The 23,490-nt window shown below is 36.6% G+C and overlaps 1 long non-coding RNA gene across 2 annotated transcripts in view; it reads right to left on the bottom strand.

Annotated features, from left to right (window-relative positions):
• Nucleotides 1-23,490, bottom strand: part of LOC129689424 (uncharacterized) — an 85,637-nt gene that overhangs the window by 5,596 nt on the left and 56,551 nt on the right. For both annotated transcript variants that reach the window (XR_008722101.1, XR_008722100.1), the window contains exon 3: nucleotides 3,324-3,437. This is a non-coding gene — a long non-coding RNA (uncharacterized LOC129689424). The remainder of the gene's footprint in view (nucleotides 1-3,323; nucleotides 3,438-23,490) is intronic.

Here is a 23,490-nt window from a genome sequence, read left to right on the forward strand (position 1 = left end):
GGCTCCTGTCTTGTTCCTTGTCTTCTCCTACTTCCTTTGTCTATCCTGTTTGCCCTTCTGAATGAAGGATTAAACATCTTCACTAGCTAAACAACAAGGAAGTTGTTTTAGGGCTATATATTTTAGTATGTTTATCCCATATTTTATGGCTAATATCCACCTATAAGTGTGGATATTGTGTGTCTTTCTGCTTCTGGGTTACCTCGCTCAGGATAATCTCTTCCAGTTCCCACCATTTGCCTGCAAATTTCATGATTTCCTTGTTTTTAATTGCTGAGTCGTATTCCATTGTGTAAACATACCACACTTTCTGTATCCATTCCTCCATTGAGGGACATCTAGGTTTTTTCCATATTAAAAAAGAAAATTCTAGATAACAATGAAATAGAGTTCTTAACTAAATGATTATGTTAATGACTGTCCTGGAGAGAAAACAGCAAATGAAAATGAGATCTCTCTCTCTCTCTTTTTTTTTGCCCATGTGATTTTTAAAATTTTTTCATTTATCATAATTTATTCACTTTGTCTCTCAGCTGTAGCCCCTTCCCTTGTCCCTTCCCAATCTTACCCTCCCTTATCTCCTTTCATGCCCCTCCCCAATTCCACTGAGAGGGAAGGACCTCCTCCCCTTCCCTCTGATCCTAGCCTATCAGGTCTCATCAGGACTGGCTGCATTGTCTTCCTCTGTGGCCTGGCAAGGCTGCTCCCCGCTCTGGGGAAGGTGATCAAAGAGCCAGACAATGAGTTCATGTCAGAGACAGTCCCTGTTCCCCTTATGAGGAAACCCACTTGAACCCAGAGTTTTCTCGACTACCCAAAGAAAAAGAAAAGGTTTATAGAAAATAACAAAAGAAAATCAAAATTCTTTTGAATTTCGAGAAACATTTACTTTTCTATGTATTTTCATTATCATACCTTAGTGTCACTTTGACATTGACTGTCCAGTATTAATTAAAAGTCATCTTAAGTATGACAGAATAACGACCTGTGACTCTGGAGGCTGAGAAGAAAAGATTAACTACCAGACCCAGATGGTTCACACAGGGAGATGTTGTCTCAAAATCACAGTCTTTAGAAGCACACCTTGGGGTGTGAATTCTACCTCTGTCTTTCATTAAAAAATCAGTAAGATTTGTAATTCACAAACTTTCTGAAAAAAGTCATCAGTACATAATTAATTCATGCAATATCCCATAAATATTATGAAAAAGTCAAAGCCTAATGAATAGTTAAAATTTTAATGTGTTATTATGCTTTGAATTCAAACCTATGTATATGAACCTTAAGAAAAAAAAATTAACAAGTGAACTTTTATATCATTTTGCATCAAATTGATTCCTTTAAAGAAACAAAATTATAATAAACAATGTACTTAAAATTTCAAAACACACATATGTATTCAAAATACATATAGAGAAAATGTTTGTCATCCATATCATGTAAATGCATATTAAAAATCACAGTCAGGTTACACCTCACACCTGTTAGAGGGAAATTATCAACCATCAATGGTAACAAGTGGCCGGGTGGCGAGGACAATGACAAGGAAGTACAGAAATAAAGAAACATTTTAAACTTTTGGAGGATGTAAAATAAAGCAACTATTTTGGGAAACAGGATGAAGTTTTTTTTGAAAAATGAAAATAGAATCCCTATACTTTATGTCCTAGTATTCCTACATCCTGTGTGTGTGTGTTTACTAGGATACGCATATCAAAAAAGTATCTGCACTCTCTTTATTTCAACATTACTAATAATAGCCAAGCTATGGAAACAAATTTAGTATCCTTCAATCAATGAATGAGTAAAGCAAACATGCTACATGTTCTAATATATATGTATTTATGTAATGAAATACTATACGGGCTTAGGAAATTTTGTCATCATGGATACATTTGGTTGATTTTATGATCATGAAATAAAAAGGCAAGTGCTGCATGATCTCATTTAAATGTGGAATTTAAAGACAATGATTTGATTGTAGTAGAATCAGAAGCTTCTCACAGTGGCTGAGTGGAGCACAGAATCTGGGAATCTGGGAATCTGGGAATGAAATATCTTACTAAACTGGTTCATTCAACTAGAGGAAGAAGCTTTAGTGAACTACTGCTCTATGTGTTTCATCATGCTATCTAGACACTTCAAAATAATAAAAGCATAGATTTTAACACCCTATGAGAGATGGCTCAGCAATAAAGAGCAATGCTTGCTCTTCCAGAGGATCATTTGTCTATAACTCCAGTTCCAGGGCTTCTGATAGCCTCACACAGACATACAGGCAAGCAAAACAGCAATGAAAATTATATATATATATATAAAAGAAATCTAACCAACAGAGATCTTATATAACCCCAATTGAAGAAGAACAAGAACAAGAACAACAACAACAAGAAGAAACAATTGTGATAAGGTAATGGATAAGTTTGTTAGCTTGATGTGCTGTTTCTATAATACATATTAAAGACAGAAATTAAATTAATGATGGGAAATTTTTTAAAATTATTGGTTAATAATGCCAAATTGTTTCCAAAGAGTTTAGATCATTTAATAGGTTTTTGAGCAATGTATGATTCTATAGGCCAAGAACAGAAGGGCCTATCTAACAAAAACCGTAGGGTTATATAGAGTAAGGCTTAGTAAAAAAACATTAAAGATTATATAGAATCTACAACAAATATCCAGAAGCAGAGTAAAGATATTTGGGAGAATCCATTCTGCACCAGAAACTTTTTGTAATAATCCTAATTCATCCATGTCTTGAGAATGGATGTTAACAAAACATTGCATTCCTGCTTCCTACTGCTTATTTTGTTAGCTAATCATTTCTTATTCTGACGTGCTAACATAAACACAAAGATCACTGCTAAATGACTCTGCATGTTCATGACTTTTAGCTATGGTACATATCTACCATGGCAGGAAGGACTTAGTAAATTTTAGTTCAAATTCCAAAGGAGGAAGGGAAGGTGTTAATCACAGCCCCAGGAATGGTTCTCCTGAGGACCTGTGTGCTATCAAACCACAACTGGAAGATGAAGATCACATATTCACAAAGGAGCCAGAATGAAAGGAATCAATGTGCTGGATGAAAATACTCACGCTGGAATTGCACAGTGTTACCCTTTCTTCCTCAGCGTGCTTTACTAAAAGTCTCCTACATCTCATTGTTCATGATTGAATTTTCATAAATGATGCACAATTTTAAATCATCTTTGTATTACTCATATTTATTCCATGACTGCTCTGTCGATTCCACTATTTGCCACTATTGTGTTATCATATTTTCTCAGTTTTATATGAAAGGTTTGATGTGTGCAGCTTACCAAGGCTCTCTCATTTGTTGCCCATGTCCTCCTCTTGGTGGTTGCCTTCTCATGTAGGTGACTTTGACATGCTCCAGGTGAAAGACAGCAATGTCTTTTATCATTTTATTCTCTCTGTTTTGTATGAATATTGGGAAAAAAATTCCATGTCATTTTGAGAGTACATCTTCAATTACATTTATTTTAGATTGTTTTAGAAAATTGCATGTAATGATTTCTTAAAGGAGTAAATGAATCTTGAGCGTGTGTAAGAAGTTAGATAATATTTCATTTTTGTTTCCTTTAGCTAATATGCACACCTTTCTTAAAAGGATAATTTATCTATTGAACACATTAGAATGTGTTATTCATGTCTTAGTGTAAAATGAATATATGATATATCCAGGGTACATCAGAAGATTTTATATCATCCCATTCAAAAGCTTCCATTTTAAGGTCAAGAGAGAGTGCTCAACAGTTAAGAGCACTTGCTATACCTCCAGAGGACAAGGTCTGTTTTTTCAGCACCCATACCTTGGTTTACAACCTCTTATAACTCTAGTTCCAGGGGAGCTTTTCATCTTCATAGGCACCAGCCACACAGGTGATATGTATACATACATACACTTATACATGTTAAATAAAAATACAGAAATCTAAAAAATCCTCTTAAGATAATGTGAATAAAATATAAACAGATGCCAAATAAAAGGAATAGGGTAAACTGGAAAACTAGAATACTCCATTTCAATACAAACACATTTCTGGACCAAAGCAGGGGAACTATGCCATGAATGAGAGTTTGGTGGGATAACAAGCAATGAGTATCTTCAGACCTTTGTTACTGTGTGCTGAGAAAAAAGCTAGGAAACAAAAGAGTTAGGAACATGAGATTGTTGCAAGATCTACGGTGTGAGTTACTAAGTTATTTGAGGTCTGATTGCTGTGGGAAAAAGACCAGACTTAAATGTGGTCATAGTGGGATTTCGGCCTATGAGCAGAAGACAGTACACAGATTTAGGGTACTCAACCTGGAGGCAAAGAGTTAGACATCAGAACCTCTAAACAGATGTATATATCATGCCTGTGCTAGACCTTCCTTCAGTTCATGAAGCAAAAGGGAAGAGAAACCAAGACTGTACTTTTCTAGGCTACTACCTCTCAGATTTTAAGTAGCTTCAAAAGCAAATATAGGGGCTGAATAGCTGGCTCAGTAAATAAAGTGCTTCTTGCCTTATAGGCCTAAAGACTATAGTTCATGCCCTCAGAACCCTTGTCAAGGCCAGTCAGGTGTGACAGGCATTTATAATCCCAGCAGACTCCGAGCTTAGTGAAAGACGCTTTCTTAATAAATAATGTGAAAAGTGATGGAAGAAGACACCCAATGATGACTGTGGGTCTTTATATACAGACATTTGCATGTGCTCTGCACATAGAAGCATACAAGTGCAAATGCAGACCATACCTAGACATAAGCAAACCAAACCAACCAAACCAACCAACCAGCAGAGACAGACACTGGTACAAACCAGGATTCCACCATGATATACAGAAACCTAAATGTGGGTGAGGTCAGAAAAGTTAATGAGCTGATATTTCAGGGGAAGAGATCCAAAGTACCAAATACTGAGGGCAGGTTCAGGAGAGCAACTGACAGAAAACTTTGATATTTGCTTGACAATATGAATACCACTGGTAATTTGATTTCATCAAGAGCAGCTTCCATTAAAAAATTATGCAAGTAGGAGTGAACAATGTTTGAAGATGTCAAAATGTAGGTTGGAGAGGACTAATAAGAAAATCTACAAATACAGATTCCTCTGCAGGTTACTAACTAAACACTGTTTTCAAACTCATAGCTTTTTGAGAGAGAGAGAGAAAGAGAGAGAGAGAAGGAGCTGTGTAGTGACTAAAGCAACAGGAATATTTTTTCCCCAATTTTTTTCTATTTTTTGTTTCAGAATAGAGAAACTGAGCCTTATTGTATGTTAGAGGGAAAGAGCCAGATCAGGGAAATAAAGGGTTAAGATAAACACAGAGATATCCTAAGCAAGGCAACAGCTTGTGAACTAACTATGTAAAATACTGTTGGATTAGTCTTAACACTAGAGCAAAGCCTTAGGAACGGATTTCTGTCATGGGAGTTGACTATATATAAGACTTAATAGCTAAAGAAAAGACAATGTGTTTGACAGATTTTTCCCAATGAATTAAAACCAGAGGCACTCTATGTAGAACATCTTGTTATAAATAATAATCCAAACAAGCTAATTACCATAGTTGACAATGAGCTGTAATGACAAATCTTTTTAAAAATATAGTACCAAACTAGTTAGGAAACACACACACTATCCTGTTACTTGAAAAGACAGGCCATGGGATTAAATCTACCAATTCAGATCAGGTTCTTGGAAGGGGAAAGACAAATAAAGATGGTGAAATACAACCTCAAATCTGAGTTTTCTCTGGGGAAATAAATCTACTGTATGATGAGCCATCGGATAACTACTTAAGATATTTATGTACAGTTACTTCACCTCACCTAATTCCATATAAGGCACAAGCATTTTGGTAATTCCTTATGCAGAATCAAAGAATCAACCATTGCTTCAAGCCCATTCTGACCACAAAATCTTTTTTTTTTTTTTTTTTTTTCCTGACCAGAAAATCTTACGGAAGATGAGAAAACGCCAATATGACAATATTTTCCATGGTGACAGATGTGGGTGACAGTGACATGGGAGGAAAGATATTTCCTTGGCTCTTCCTTTCACCCACACTGTGGAGCAGGACGGTGTGTCGACCTAGAGCTACGGTGTTAATTTTGGGCATCAACACTTTAGCATTTATAAGTGTCTCACCTGTAGTATGCGGAAGCAAGAAAAGCAGTATTGTTGTGTAAACCATTGACTTCCTCACAGAAACAGGATTTGATATGAGTTGAATAAACAAAACCGAAAATGCAGACAGCAGAAGTTAAACTGGGGAACAGCGTTAGTACCTCCAGGACCTCTCTTTAGGATGGTAAAGCCTGTTGATTGTGATAGCAAAAAGCGGGGCCACAGTTGCATTCATTGTTCAGTGAGCTTTTCTACACAGCCCAACCCACCGACAGCAATGAATGTTGATTGTGACCTTTGTAAACATCATCTCTGCACAGGCGAAGGGTGTCCTGGGAGCTCCTGCTTTAGACTTCTGTCTTCAGCAGACGCAGAGTGCCATGGCGACAATGGTTAGCTACAGGGTACAATCAACGGTCGATGGTTTTTATTTGAATTCCAAACTCACCGACAGCGTTGAATGTTCACTGAAGCAACCTCTAAGCCAGAGTTGAGCTGATTTTACACTATGTGTAGGTGTCTGAAACTGGAGGGAGGCAGAGAAAAAGCCCAGTCCTTTAACCAAACATGTCACACATTCTAAACCATTTCAAAAGAGTAAGGGAAGAAAAGAAGTGGGATTCTTCCAGTCCAGAGATTGGCAAGCCTCCACTCCATACTGTCAAAGGATTTGATTTTTTTTTTCAAAAAGAAAGGAGAAGGAGGAGAAAAGGAGGAGGAGGAGGAGGAGGAGGAGGAGGAGGAGGAGGAGGTGGAGGAGGAGGAGGAGGAAACACTTTTGGAGGGGAGGGGTTAGTTCAGGCTGTTAAAGACCAAGAGAATTTATCATTCAAAATAACTTAATCCATCAAATAAAAACAGTATCTAAGTATCTCATAATTTAAATGCTGTTGTGCATATCATAAGCATAGCAAGGATGCATGTAGATTATGCAAAATTCAAACAGAAACCACTTAAGTTTTTTTAAAATTAAAGTATGAACAACTGTGGCCCTCTATATTTATACTATGCATGAAACAAGAATTTAGTATACAATAGGGTTTTTTAAATTGATGTAATTTCCTTAAAATATACTTATTTAGAAAATAATAAACAAATTAAACCAATTCAACCCAGTTTTTATTAGCCTATGACACAAAATTTCAAACTGCAACGAAAACAAATGCAAACTGTACATACTAGTCAAGATTTATCTCCAGCCATTTGGGTTATTAAAGTCTTAACGTTGCTATTTTTCATGACTGAATGGACTTGGAAGTAATTTCTATCAATTTTCTAGGTGTTTTTTTGAGTATTTTCTATCTTAAATTAGTATGAACTGTGTTGAATATGTCTTTATAATTTCTTTCAATCATCTATTTTTAAAAAATGCCCCTGTATACTTCAAAACTCAGGTAGAAAGATACTATATTCTACCTAAGTAGAATTTTATGGGGCTTTAATGAAAAAAATGAATAAAAATTATAATCTGACTTTGAAGCTGTTCCTACTTTTATAAAAATTACTGCAACCATTCATAAAATAACAGTTAACCATGTAGTCTGAATTTTTATCATACTGCCATTTTGTTCACTTAGGATACTGTATGCTAAAGCTGTAATCATTCAGTTATCTTGTAGACAAAAAGTTAACAGAATTTTCTTTAATTTGTATTTTGAGTTAAATAGAGTAACGATCTGCTCACAATATGCATTCAGACAACAGATAGTCATAGGACACAAAATTGACTAATCTGATTTTCTCTGTGTATCTCCCTTTGAGATAAGAACTGTCCTTTGTAGCAGGAAAGTATGTTCTCCTGGGATCCTCTGTTTGTGTTATCAATTTCATGTAAACGTGTGTCACTCACGTTCCCTTGCTTGCTCATTGTCTCATATCCAGGGCAACACTTCACTATGTTTTTTACATCTCTATCACCTCTTTTGGTACCCACTATCGCTTTCCCAAGGATGCCGAGGTGAGACTCTGAGCCACGACCAGTGCCTTATCTCAAAATACAAATTTGACCTACAATCAAGCAACTTACATCCAAGTTACAATTTATAGCAAAACACAACAAAGTGAGGGGTTTCCAGAACCTTCTAAAATTCTCTGTAGAAAACTTAAGTCCAAATTTCTCAAATTCTTAAAATAAAATTATGGAGTATAACATCTTGAAATTCTTAGGAGATTGAAAGTGATTCATGTCAGGTAAGAAATTGGATTAACTATCACATCATTTACATATATTAGATTAGCCATAGAGTGAGTGATGATTAACTCTTATTTACCTGGAATAACAGATGTACTTTCTGCATGGCTATAGTCTGTTGATAAGACCTCTTGAAACCTCTCAACAGTCTCTTCCAGTGGAAGAGACATCTCCGCTCTTGCTTCACTGGCCTTACAGTCAGAGAGTAATTTCAGGACTGTATTCTAAAAGGGGACACTGTCTACTTGCTGATTTAACTTGCCTTTCCACTACTGGAGATGATGCCGAGTCCAATAACTATCTATTTATACCTACCAGCATCTACAATGTTATATTCCCAATTTAATCATTGGCTGAAATATCAATTACAAATGTAAAAATGTAATTTTTACATTTTTCTGTTAAAAGGTATATGGTTTTATTTTATTATTTTAGAAAATGTTATGACTCCAGAATTCTGCCTCTTTGCACACTTTTTCTTGAACGAAGGGCCACAAGGAACACGTCATTCACAGGCAAGTGCCTACCTGTGCCCCCGTCATGATTTTGAAAGGTCTCTGAAACTGATTTGCACTAACCCCAAATTTATTTTTGTTTTTACTTCTCATTCCTGAGGCTTTGGGAGAATTAAGAATTTCAGTTTTGCTTAAGGTTAGTGGGTCATAAATAAACCAAAGCAATTTCTTTGCTTTGAGCAAGAGGGTCAGAGAATACATGAAATACCACTTTTAAGCAAAGCAAACTTTAACATGAATTGACAGAGGAGCATGAAAAAGAAGCACAATGTGCCTCAGTAAAAGGCCACAGGGATTTAAGATGCTGGGGTTGTCTGTTTTAGAAATAGACTGTATATCTTGTTTGATGACCTGTATTTAATTTAAGTGACTGCCTCTGCCAGTCCTTCCAGAGGGCAAGTGTGTGAAATAGAGCATCTCAATGCCATTCCACAGCCCTTTCCTCTGCCTGATGCCTTGACCTGAATTGGGCATGCGGGCATTGATCTGACAAATGAGAGGGAATGAGATGGTGCTAGCACACACATTTTATCCTTACTTCTAGTCAGCTGGAAATTGTCTCGGGGGGATGCACATATTCTGAAGCACATTTATAAATTACTTTTCCCGTCTGTCGTGAATATAACTCTTCAACATGCAAAGAGAAAAAAAAGTCACACTTGCAGTATGAAACAATGTTGTCTTCTCTCGTTTCGAAGGGAGCACATGCCTCCTGTGAAACACCATGGAGGATATTCCAGAATGACTGGTGGTCTCAAGACGCCTTTATCACATTTATGTCTGTTTCCATAGGAGTGTTAGCCCTCTGTTCAACACATCTCAAGAAATGTCTCAGCACCAGCAATTTTACCTTCCCATTCAGACAGGTAAGTGTGCAAGTCCTAAGTGCTCCCTCCCAGTAATTAGCATAATCATAGGGCCCTTAGTCTACCTCAGGAGGAAAAGCAAAGGAGTCAAAGAGGTCAAAATTAACTAAATACAGTATAGAGTACGGAGGAGGACATGGGTGTGGGTCTCCACTGGGCAAGAAGGGAATTATGCAAAAGCATGGTTGGAAGACAGTCTTCACTGAAGAGACGTGGGCCCAGAGGAATGATGATCTGCTTTTCCAATAGTGTTGCAATGACTGATACTCTACACTAATGACCCCATAAAATGGCTATGATTTTGCTTTCGAGAAAACAAAACTTTCTAGCTTCTTTGGATTATTTGATAAAATTCCAGTGATTGAATACAAAACTTAACTGATTTTTAATGAAATATCAGCTACATTTAAATAAAAGAAAGCCACACAGTTTACTGCATAACCTATACATCGTAAATGTGTTATGCTGTTCATTTAAAAACGATACACAAACTGAAGTATTTACAATAATAAAAACAACTTAAAATGAACCAGTATAACTCCAAGATATACTTCACTTTTATTGTCTGATATTTTAAATATAAGTGAATCTTTTATTTCTTTTCTATTACATCTATTGATTTATTTGGTGAGAAGAGCTCAGGCATGCTAGGGCTTGCACATAGGGGCCAGAGGGAAACTTTAAGGAGCTTGTTCTCTTCTTCCACTATGCAATTATGGGGATCTAAGTCAAGTCATTAGGTTTGGCAGCAAGAGCCTCTATCTGAGAAGCCATCTTACAGCCGTACTTTTAAATTTCTTTAGTCTCTTAAGATGTATAGCTAAACTGGCCTCAAATTCTTCATCCCTCTGTCTTAGCCTTTCAAGCGCTGAGACTATTCATGATAGGCATGTGCCACTATGTCTGAGATTTGGACATCATTTTCTGTAATATTATTTTGCTTGTATTTCTTGCCTTAGAATAAATGTTTTTTATTGTATACTGAATTATTAAACTTTTCTGTAGTCATAACATACATACAATCTTGGCATGTAAAGATATTTCTGTGCAGTACTTTAAAAGGAGCACCTTTGAAGCAATATGATAAAATTAAGACAAGATGAGTGTTAGAACTCAGGCAACGGAGTGGGGCTGGCCACACATGGGGTTGGTTATATATCTCTCTGCCTGGATAAATCTGCATAATAAAATTGTTCTCATTTAAGCCACTCTAGTTTCTGTAAAACTCCATGTCATAGATACTCTGCAATGCATGGCATTCCAATCATTACTTGAAAGACAAATTAAGTCCAGGCCTCCTAAGTTTCTAATTCTGTTTTTTTTTTTTTTTTCATAAAAATTAAAGCTGTCTTTCAACTTCTAACATTGAAATACTCATATACAGACACACATGCACATATACAATATTCTTATAATGAGCCTCAACATACATTCATTTTTAATCTCATGTGAGCATCCCCAGCAAGCCGGAATGCTCTCCAGCAGTGGAGTTCTCACCTGGCTGGTAGGTGGTGATGACTGACAGGCAGGAAGTGTTCTCCTAGACAGGTACTTCTGAAAACGATTGATGTCTACGTAAAAGTTACAATTAAGCTTAAGCTCTTCTAAACTTAGGAGCCCTGGATTAACCTAATGTATCTCTGTCTTTATCAGTAGCACTACTGCAGGAAGAAGATGGGAACAGACGCAGATTGGTTATTCCTGATAGTCTGTCAAAGTGGTTGCTTGGCCATAGGTTTATGTCCTAAATTGCTTTAATTTAAATCATTATACCACAGGAAAGTGCACAAATGTTTAATGTGCTTTGGAAATTTATCCAGTCATCATTTTAAAAAATGGTATCCACTTGAAAGCTCTTTCAGTTCTCTCTCTCTTCCTCCCTCTCACCCCCTTATCCTCCCTTTCTCTAGTGTGTATGTGTTGTATATAATGACATTTATAATTCTTTCTAGAACAGGGAAAGAGGGGAAAAAAAGAAACAGAACTTTTCATTTTACCAAACTCCAGAATGTCTAGTTTAGATAAATTAGGTTATGATATCCAAAATATTTTTAAATTTTTAATATTTTTGATATTATAATCAAATCATTTCATCATTTTCTACATTATCACTTCTTTTCTCCCTCCAAACCCTCCTCCGTAGTACCCATCATTTGATATTGGATAACTAATTGTTGTGATCTCTTTTGGGGAAGACTATTTCTCCCATTCTCAGCATTCCTTAGTTGTGTGTATTTCATTGACTTTGTAGCGATAGTTAAATAACTCACTGATAATAAAATTAACTGGGGTTAAATTATGTTATTATAAAAATCACAATGACTTGAAATCACAATAATGTGACATTTAGACTAAACAAGGTAATAAACCATTGAAAGCATAGTTAAAGTGGGGATCCTGTTCATGAAGAACATAGAGTTCTGTGGTGTCTACAAATGGCAGCACTGCCACGGTGGGCAGTATTTATTCATTTATTTATTTACAAATAAATAAATTATTCAGATCCAAGGCTCTGTAATGACAGTTGACTCCACTCTTGACTTGGAAAGGACATATATGTTAACATAGATTCAAAGTCATTTTAAAATCAGTTCAAACTAAACAATATTGTATTTACATACATATTAAGAACATGAATTAATCTTTGAAAGTTAAAAGCAATACATGCATTGGAAAAATAAGGTTTTTTTCTGGATAAATATCACATTCTTGAAAAGAAGCAGACCTCCTATTTATGCAAAATGTTAAACTTTTCCAGTGAAAGAGATCCAGTCTACACAGTCAAAAACACTAAACACAAAATGCCACTCTAGGCTCTTGAGATTTTCTTTCACTTGAAACAATACATTTCATTTTTTTCTATCTAGAATGTTATAGTATAAAACCAGTTAACTTTTAATATCTTAAGAATTAAATATCTTTCAAATTTTCTCTGCTCCACTCATCATTCATCTCTAGCTTAGTCTCCTGAGCTTTCTTGCTATTTTTTTTTGAACTGCATTCCACACTTACTATGTCATTAAAATACCTTACTGTTTTTTATAACATATTGTGGCTGTATTTCTGGCTTCATGAGTTGGCCAGGCATCTGTTCTCTCAATCAACAGGGAACCAAATGTTTTGTACATTAGTCTGCGTGAACAATGCATACAATACAATTTATCTCCCATGGGATTTTTGTGAGCTGTGAATTTGTTGTCAAAAAACGTTTGAATGACTTAAGATTGTGGAAGAAGGTTTAAAAGCAATAATGAACACATTTCAAAGTAAAATCTGTGGAAATTTATAGCAGTCATTATGTCTTTCCAGGTAACTTTTCTGCATAGAATGGAAGAATGTGACATAACTGAAGAACAATTCACATCTCTATAAAAATTGATTATAGCATGAATCAAATTAAACAATATTTGAAAAATAGGAAAATCTGTGAATCTTCTTCATTGAATTCTGGTATATATTACACAAATTGGATGTTGCTTCATTGGCTTGATAAAAGTTTCAATGTTAAGAACATACAATCTAAGTACACCAGGGTGTGTACACTGACCTTCCATAATGGAACCCACAGGTCAGTTGCAATCTCTTCATATGTCACTGGGGCCAATAAAGAATTTCAGCATCAAAACTTTATTTCATCAATATTGTATTTTCCTGAAATCTCCATGACACTAAGACACGGTAGTTTAAGTTGTATCTCAAGTTATGACAATCGCATGTTTGAATTACTAAAAGCATGGAGGCAGTTATTATGGATTCTGATAACTGGCCTCTTGTCTAAAGAGTCTATATTTTGATAGTCCCCATTTCTTATTTTCATAGATAAAGAATAATTCTAGAGGATCTAACTTTATTTCCATCATTATATATTTCAAAACAGCACACAGCAAAAAAGATGGTCTTTAATAAATAATATACTACTTTCTACTCTTAAATCTATCAATAGGTCCTTAAACAACAGGATCTTGTGATGGCTAGATGACTAAAAATATAAAATTCAGAAAGAAAAACACTTCATCTAGGCTTTATTTTGTTTCTATCAAAGTGAAAATGTTCTTTTAAAAAGATCTGTTATAATATAGATGGTTTAGTAATATTAATACGCTTTTTATCTTTCAAAAATTACTTGAAAATTCTGGACTATTGAAATATGCCTCCATAGACAGATAAAAAGACAGTTTGTCCACAGTAGGAAATGACCTCATATTCTCCGTTGGGCTGCTTTCTTATTAACTTACATATTTTCAGAAAATTGATGGGCTTGAGTTTTCAAAAACTATCTGCCATAAATGAAAGCCTATCAAGGACAGGAGTGAACAAGCTTTTCTATTGACAGCACAGAGTGGGAAATTATGGTCTGACTTTACTGTGTAAAATTCTAATTCGATGCCCTATGCCCATAGTAGAACCAGCAAGAAAAACACTTACTTTAAGACATAAACATGACGTCATTTTACTGTACTTTTCAAAGGTTTTTTGAACTAAATTTGTAAGCAATCCCTCTCGTGTATGACTCATAAATGCTTATTGGAGATCAATGCAGAGGAAAACTGGCTCCATTGGCCTGTTTGTATGACTGTTTTCAACAATTCATTTATCATTAATAATATACAGGCATTTCCTCCCATTTTTTAAAGATCAAAAGTGTATTGATAATTTTGTTTCAAACTCACTTTAGGCACTGAAGAAATAGCCCCTCTGCAAATGCAAGCAAACACACTATTCTTCCCAGCTTCCTGTCTTAAAGCTTGATTTCAATGTTGCCTTGAGGCTGCTAGGCAGCTGCAACATTCCAAGCATGTGGTCATGAGTGAAGCACACAACTGTACAGACACTTAAATTTCTCTTAGAATAAAGGGCCATGTATACACTGACTTTAAGAAATAAGCTTAGTCATAAAATTCGAACACACACATCATAAACACCTCCACAAGTGTTATGTACTTCATAGAGTAAATGGTGGCTGCTATACAAACAGCTGGAACAAAACATCACACAGAGGATGAAGGCAAACATCTCTTCTAAAAAACCCACTCGTTTTATACTTAAGTTGGTACTGAATCAAAAACATTGAATAATTTGGCCTAAGACAGTGGTGAGGTCTGACGACAACTGTATGTTGAGCCCCTCCTCCCGTTTGTCATCTACTGTTGTTCTTAACGCTAGAGTAAATGTTAGCCAAATACACTTTTCAAAAATTGCACAAGAAATTTCTATAAATCATGTGTGACATGTGTACCTTTATACTTAAGGGTCTTCTGATATTTCCTGCCGACATTTAAAATGAGGAAAGAATAAGTGAGTGTAGTAGGCTGAGGACATAAACACCAAAGGGATCCAGAATTCTAGCTTAAGTGTTACATAGTTCTCTGTGAAATGTCTTTCTAAAAATGAAAGGGGCATCTAAGAACCTTATTCAAGCCTGTCTTTTTGGCCTATGTCTCTCATGAGGTTGTGAAATTCCTGAGATCACAGACTATTCCTTTTGCAGGGGCCTTGAGGACCTAATATAATTTCTAGAACAGAGAAGATGCTCAACATATAATTATGACATCATCCTGGATTCCCTGGCATACATCCATAGCTGAGTGTTTAGTCTGTTTGCTCTCTATCCTTTGTACTAGAAAGCTATGCATGAAGGCTGCTGAAATAGTTAACGTCACTGTGAGGGTCCCACACTTCTGTATGCAGTGAACTGGAGCACCATGAATGGACTGCATTGAGGTCTGAGCCTTGCTAGTCATTCGCAGAAGTTCATACATGGAGAAGTGAAGCAGAAGCGAAAGCACTTGAGCCAAAGTGTTCCATTAAAATCAATTTCCATTCACTATGTGAATGGACCACACATTTTCTTCAAACAATATGAACAAATTATCACATTAAAATACCTCACACATAAATATCATAATTGTTTTTTTAATAGTCAAAAGTACTTTTTGACAAATTTTATACTTTAATGATATTTTCAGTTCTTAAATATTTTTATAATATTTTTGTTGAGCAAGGTATGGAGATATGGAGAAAGTTGTTGTAATTTGTTGCCCATGAAAAAACATATCCGAGGATTCTCCTAATTTTTATTTAGTTAAAGGAAAAATGGTGTCAAACAGGGAAGTTCTTAAAGTGAGCAGGCTGAAGAAAATCATGAATCTCTTTCAAGATGAGCGCCATATGAGCTCTTTGCATCTGTTTGATGTTGTTTGTTTGTTGCAGGCTCTCACAGAGCCGACTGCAGCTGCATGGGATCTCCTGCGTAGCCCCGCTGGTGTGGAACATGCAGTCCTCTGAACCTGCTCTCTGCCCTGGGACTGCAGGCAAGCAGACCTCATTACTTGCTCACATCTACGCCTGGTCATGAGTTTCACCCCTCCCTGTAGTTTAGCCATATGCTACTGTCTCACTGAGGTAAGTTCTGATAAACAATTATCCTCTCTTGTCTCCAGTTCTTCAGGATTTCTTGTAGGCTGGTGCTCAGAGCAGACATTTAGCTAACTCTGCTCTGTTCACAGCAATGACTTTTAGCAGTATTTTCTGTTACACATATAAAAATCCATGAAAACCAAGTTCACCACTTGTTTTATTTTCCAAACGGTGTCACTGATTAATAGTAGATCTCTCTCTCTATGACCATCCCCCGATGCACTTAAACTCTTAGGGGCAACCCTGTTCAGTTCTATGCCTAGGACCAGTTTATCCAAATGGCAATCACACTGGCATAAACACTGATATTCATTAAAAATTTCCACAGCCAAATTAAAGCAACCCAAAATGCTCCCTTACTAATAGTTTAAGATGTTGTAAATTCCAGCATTCTGGGAAAATGTTCAAATAATCTCAGTATTTTTTTAAAAATGTTTCAGTTGAAAGATATTTCCTATCAAATGATACCAATAGAGAGGCCATTGAAATCCGCATAAAATATTTTATCTTAGAATCTGCATTTCCATTCTTTTGCTTTTACTAAATTCAGCTTATATCAATGCCTAAGAAAATGAAAATCAGGTCTAGGGAAATGGCTCAGGGAGGGGGTAAAAATATTTCATGTAAAAGCAAGAAGACGTGGGCTAAATCCCCGGCACCCATTTCAAAGTTGAGCATGATCATGTATGCCTGTAACCCCGAGTTGCAGAGATAGATGGATACCATGAGTGTGTGGCCAATCAGACTAGCCAAAATGGTATGCTTCAGGTTTGATGGGATACCCTGTCTCAAAAATGCCGTAAACTTCAATTTGATTACATTGATCTCCAGCTATATCACTCCTAGGCATATATCCAAAAGAGTCTCAAGTACTCAGTAAGGACATCTGCTCAACCATGTTTGTAGCAGCCTTATTTGTAATAGCCAGAAGCTGGAAACAGGCCAGGTGCCCCTCAGTGGAGGAATGGATGCACTAATTGTGGTATATCTACACAATGGAATATTACTCAGCAATAAAAAACAAAGAAATCATGAAATTTGCATGTAAATGGTGGGATCTGGAAAAGATCATGCTGAGTGAGCTCTCCCAGAAGCAGAAAGACATACACAGTATATATTCACTCATATAGACACATAATATCGGATAACCCTACTAAAATCTGTACACCCAAAGAAACTAATCAAGAAGGAGGACTCTTGCTAAAATGCTCAATTCCTATCCCAAAAGGCAAAGAGGATGGACATCAGAAGAAGGAGAAAAGAGGGAACAAGTCAGGAGCCTGACACAGAGGACCTCTGAAAGGCTCTGCCCTGCAGACTATCAAAGCGGATGCTGAGACTTATGGCCAACCTTTGGGCAGAGTGCAGTGAAAAAAGTGGGAAACAGTAAGATCTGAGAGGACGGGAACTCCACAAGGAGAGCAACAGAACCAAAAAATCTGAGTACGGGGTCTTTCCTGAGCCAACCAAGGACTGTGCATGGAGATAACCTAAGACTCCTGCACAGATGTTGGCCATGGCAGTTCAGTAGCCAAGTGGGTTCCATTGTAATAGGAACAGGGACTGTCTCTGACATGAACTGATTGGCCTGCTCTTTAATTACCTCCCCCTGAGGGGGAAGCAGCATTACCAGGCCACAGAAGAAGACAGTGCAGCCACTCCTGATGAGACCTAATTGACTAGGGTCAGAAGGAAGGAAAAGAAGACCTCCCCTATCAGTGGACTTGGGAAGGGGCATGCATGCAGAGGGTGGAGGAAGGGAGGGATTGGGATGGGAGGAGGGAGGGAACCACAGGGGGATACAAAGTGAATAAAGTGTAATTAATAAAGAATTAATATTGACGTAAACTGATGAAGGATGACACCTGACATCCTCTTCTGGCCTATTCATGTGTACTTGCAGATGCACACCCCCAATGTCACACAAGGTGACAATCATATTAGTGTCTAAAATTCTCCTTTTTCATCTTTTCATAAAACATAACATCCTTTTTGAGATACCAAGTACACTGTAACTTCTGGTTGTTCTATGTTTCTTGAAATTGTGTTTCTTACTGTTACATTGTATTTCTGTTTTTTGCTCAAACAAAGAAATTTAGAGCAACAAACCAAATTAGTCACTTGAAAAGACAGGATTCCCCAATGTTGCTTCAAACATATTGACTGACCTGTAAATCCAATTCACTTCTCCTCACATCCATAGAAGCCATAGTGCTATTCACAGAGATATTATTATGCTGGAGAACGAAATTTAAAAATATGGTATGTGTCAGTGTACTTTTTGCTTTTACTTTTGGGAATCCCCATAATTTTGGCAATTACATTTTAAAAGTGTATCTGCTTTACTTTGTAAAGTAAGAAAATATTTACTAAGTGGAAGTTTGTGAACTTAAATATTCATTTGCAATAGCTTTACATTATTAACTCTGCATGGCATTGCATGAATAATGACAAAATGAACTTTGAGATGAATTATTAAGTTTTAGAAAATAATCCTGATTTTGGAGTCCCACAAAAACACACTCTATTCTCTAGATTCAAAATGAACAAAAGGAATCGTGAGGTAACTTTTAAGTTATCCTAATTATCCCATGCTATGCTGGAAATATTTGGGGGCATTCCATTATCATTTCTTTGACATTAGATAATTAAGATCAGAGAGCTAAAAGTATACCTTGGAGAGACAGGCTATCAACAAATAAGCTCTCGCTCCTATTATGGGAAGTAGCTGGAGGCATATGGAGAAAAGAATGGAAAAGAGCTCCATTTTCTTCAGCCTTTAGACTTAACTTCTCCTTTAGTAAAAGCTTTATATTTAAAGTATAAATTTTCTAGGCCTTAATAGTTACTAAAGATAAGTTATTGGAATGGACAGTAAAATTTTAAAATGAGATGTACATTGATTATTAAACATTTGGAATACTTTGGAGAAATAATGGAATTAAGATATATACAATACACTGGAAATTAAAAACGTGTCTTTTAAAATTCAGTACACTCATAATCTTGTAAACAGCATATGTTTCCAAACATAACTTTCTTCTTCAGCACAGTTGACTGGGTCTACTGCATGGTGGGCGTGGGAGAGAAAAAACACATATTATTCAAAGTTTCTCAGTGGATGAAACTACAAAAGCCCGAGACTTTACAGTTAGTCCAAGTGTGACAGAATGCTTCTATTTGAAGAAAAATATGACTGAACACAGCATAATGATGTTTCCCAGAACTCATTTTCACGCTTTTGTACATGTGATATAGAATATGTTCTTAGACCTCACTCTTTGATTTTTATATTTTTATAGATGCTGCAAGAGAGCTATATAAAAACTGTTCTGAAAGACATTTTCTGCAGGAATAAAAAGCTGTACTTGGAGGAGGTGGTGAATTACTTTCTGGCCTTATAATTTGCTTTGGGATGCCCCAAATAGCATATGCAGAGAATTGCCACAAAAACCTAAAAAGACACAAGAAGGGTTTAGGAACAGGAAGACTGAAACAGGAACACTTCGCGCATACTCAGAAGTCAGCATGGAAGCACTGATTACTAATTTAATCAACAGATCGACTACATAAATAAAACATTTGCCACCCTACTTCCAATATGAAGATTCCTTTGCTTAAATATGTTTCTTAATGGAAAGACAGGACAGAAAAAAGAAAGGGGTAGGGGAATGAAGACAACGGATGGAAAGAAGGACCAAAAAAAAAAAAAAAAAAAAAAAAAAGAGGCGAGAAATTTAACAGAAGCTTTCAAAGCTGGCAAGGTACCAGTGCAACAGATGGTGGTTCCTGTGGACCTGGAGAAACTCAGGGGCATCAAGCAGAACCATACGTGGTGGGGTGGTGATTTCAAACCTCAGGGAGACAGAAGCCAAAGGTTCAGGTGGTGGATTGGAGGCTAACCTGCGCTACATAGTAAGAATGTATCTCACAAAAGTCCACAAATTAAAATGAAGCAAAACATCAGGGACATGAGGGCTGAAGGAAGAACAGACCTATAAACACCTGAACATGGGCCTTTCCTGCAACTTAGGAGTTCCAGCTCAGTGGAAAGGATATATATATATTTCCTTTTAATAGTTCTAATATATTATGATATCTATTAATATCTTAATATACAGTGGAATCTTCCATTTTAACTGCTCTAGAAGTTTGATGACTAACTAGGCTGGGCTTGCATTTTTTACCTTTGCAGTCATAGAGTTCAGTAGAATATATATATATATTCTATATATATATCCATCAACTCCCTGGTTATTAAATGTTTCTTTTTCAATGGAGGCTCTATTTTATGATTATAGGAAAGCAAAACAATGGTAGGCATTATTTTCATCTATAAAACTCGAAAGTTACACAAGGGCTCTGAGTTGAGAAAGTAACTATACATATAAAGGGTAAATATTTACCAAAGTCTTTCTTCTTTAGATTGATAGACACAATTTTCATTGTAGACTTTCAGCTAAATGTGAGTAGACATTTGGATTATTTACCATTAGTTAAAAATAGAAACATGTACATTCAATCAGGAAAACCTGAGTAACTACAAATGAGTAATTATAAGCTAATGACAAATGATCAAATTCTAATGAAGGGACACTCGTGAAGATTGAAATTGCCATCAACTATGTAAGTACTTAGTAACTAGATAAGTACTTAGCTTTCCATTTCTTGAAACTTTTAGCATCATGTCTAGTTCTTTTTCATGAAAGAAGAAATTGAGACTTAGACAATGTAAGTGACTTGCCTAAAATTTCACAAAAAAACAAAACAAAAACAACAACAAGAAAAGAGCCAGGAACGAGGAATGCACAATCACGAGCCAAAGCTGATGATCTCTAACTGCTGTCTCTAACTGCTGTGCTTGGTGAAGTTCATAGGTGAGGCTGTGTGATATTTTCTGGGTTCAAATCCACACTGGAACTCTTCCAATGTTTGTTTCTGTTAGTTCGGCTCAGAGGTAACACCTAGAATTTAGTGTTTCCTTGTGACAGTATGTATTTCCTCCTCATGTCTAATTGCATTTCTCTTTTTCTTCACAAATGCATTTAAAAACCTGGAACTTCAGAGTTGCTTTAGATCAATGTCATCACACCATTGCCCCGTGGAATACTAACATCTCTAGCCAGGCCTCCCTTGCCTCTCCCAGAGAGCCACAGGCAGATACATTTGATCTCAAACTGTCACAAAATATCAATGTCCACTTTGTCTCTGTAGTTCTGAAGAGCATGTTTGCTTAATGGATTATCTCTGGGACAAAGAATCATTGTTCATACTAAAATCTGTGTGTGTGTGTGTGTGTGTGTGTGTGTGTGTGTGTGTGTGTATGTTTTCTAGTTCTTAAACCTCTGAATTACCTCTTTACTTCCCACTCCCTCATTTAACTAAAACCATTACCTTCATTTTCAGTATCTGCAACAGAAAAAGTTTTGAATTTGTAAAATTTACTTACAGAAACACACACTGAACCTTAAAATACTTTTGAAATTATAACTTTGAATTATTAAACTGATGCCCTGGACTGATGGGAAGATGTTCAAGTCCTTCAGGACCATGTGAGAGGTCCTTAAGACACATCTCCAGCATACACTTGGACTTGGGTATTATCTTAACTATTACACTGTATTGAATTTTATTTTACGTCTTGTCCTCGTGACGAAGCCTTTAACCTGGCAACATGTAAGTCAGTGGATACTCAAGGCAAAGAACCTCCGCTAAGGCTAGGGACAGAACAGTAGGAATGAGAAGTGTGAAGCATGCATAAAGCAAATTTTTGAGGCTACATCTGGCCAGCTCATTCCAGAGGTCTGAACTGCTAGAGCCTGTGTGTCACTGGCTGCTGGGGCTTGCATTTCCAAAGGGATCAGTGAACACAGAGGGTTGGCTTTTCATGTCTGACTCTCTGATAAGATGATAAATGAATTTCCAGGCCATAAGTAAATCTGCTTTGAAGTCAGGAGGGGCATGGTTAGCTTTTTCTTTTTAACATATAATACTTTGCAAACAATTTCTCTACATCTCTACATGAACTAAAGTGAAGAGGTCAGATAGAATGTATAACTATTTCATTTGAAATAAGTAGTAGGTCAAGTTAATTGCTTTCCATTCCTTGGGAGCAGAGCAGCCCATTTCCTCACGGCCTATTGCAGAGGGACACTGCTGCCTGTCTGTTTTGTTCCTTTGATCAGCTGAAGGTCGGCCTAGCTGGGGTAACCACCACCTCCCTGAACTGACAGCAGAGCGTGGAGCACAGGGTAGGTAGACCCCTAAGACAGAGGATGCTGTCTAAGGCATGCTGCCTTAGGGCCACTCTGGAGCCTCAGCACTCTAGTGACAGCTTTCAGGCGACACATTGGAGGACCCAGGCACGCAATCTGCCTGAGGCTCTGCTTTGTCCTGACTGTGCATTCTTCTTCTGGAGGACTGGCCCATAAATCAGAGGCCCAAGTCTGTTGAAGTCAGAGTCTGGAAGGCCTAGGCAATTGTCTGCACTGGGCCTCTGTGCCAGGTGATTAGGGGCCTTGCAGGGAGGGACTCAAAGCCTGAATTATATAACAGCCATTAATTAGGCCAGCCAAAACTCAAAGTAGGGAAATAATGAATGGAATTCATTTATAATGTATAGCAGGCATTCTGCCCAATCGCTTTGGACAAGGGACATAATTAAAAGCCGACATATTCTCTACTAACTCCTTGCAGATTTCTTTTCCATCAATTTCTGTTAATCATCCCAAACCTAAATGCAGTGTATGTTTTTATTTATTATTTTTTTTTTTACAATCTGCTGGGTGCATTATGCTCACTGGTACAAAAGGACTGAATGATGCGCAGGTATGCATCTAGTTTTAAAACACTCAAAGACTCATATTCTCAGTCTTTTTTGTGAAGTAGTTTCTCTTTTCTCTGGAAGCCTTATAGCAATACAGAAGGTCTGCCCACCTTGGAGGGAGATGCTATGTGAGTTGGGAATTTTTTTTTTCTTTCAAAGGTAGTACTACTACCTTTATTGAAAACAGAGGAAGTGGTGAATGTAGAAAATAGTAAGGAATCTTTTTAAAAAGATAAATACATGTGCTAAACCGTACATTTTACATTCATTCTTTGCTTTTTTGCTTAAAGTAGATATGAAAATATACACAACTTGAATCCAGGGGTACAAGCAGTGTAGAACATTTGCTCCAAGGCAGCTTCTTTTGAAGAGGAAGGATATGATGAGGATGTTAGTGTATTGGTGTGTTCATATAAGCTCAAACAAGAGGTTACAACATAATGCCCATGGAAGGAAATCATTGTTATTTCAGTGGATGACCATTTAAAGTGAATAAAATTTCACAATCTGGGATAATGGAATGATCTTTCAGA

The sequence above is a fragment of the Psammomys obesus genome, unplaced genomic scaffold, assembly GCF_907164565.1.
Source record: "Psammomys obesus unplaced genomic scaffold, mPsaObe1.curated_primary_1811, whole genome shotgun sequence".
In the NCBI taxonomy this organism is placed as follows: Eukaryota; Metazoa; Chordata; class Mammalia; order Rodentia; family Muridae; genus Psammomys; species Psammomys obesus.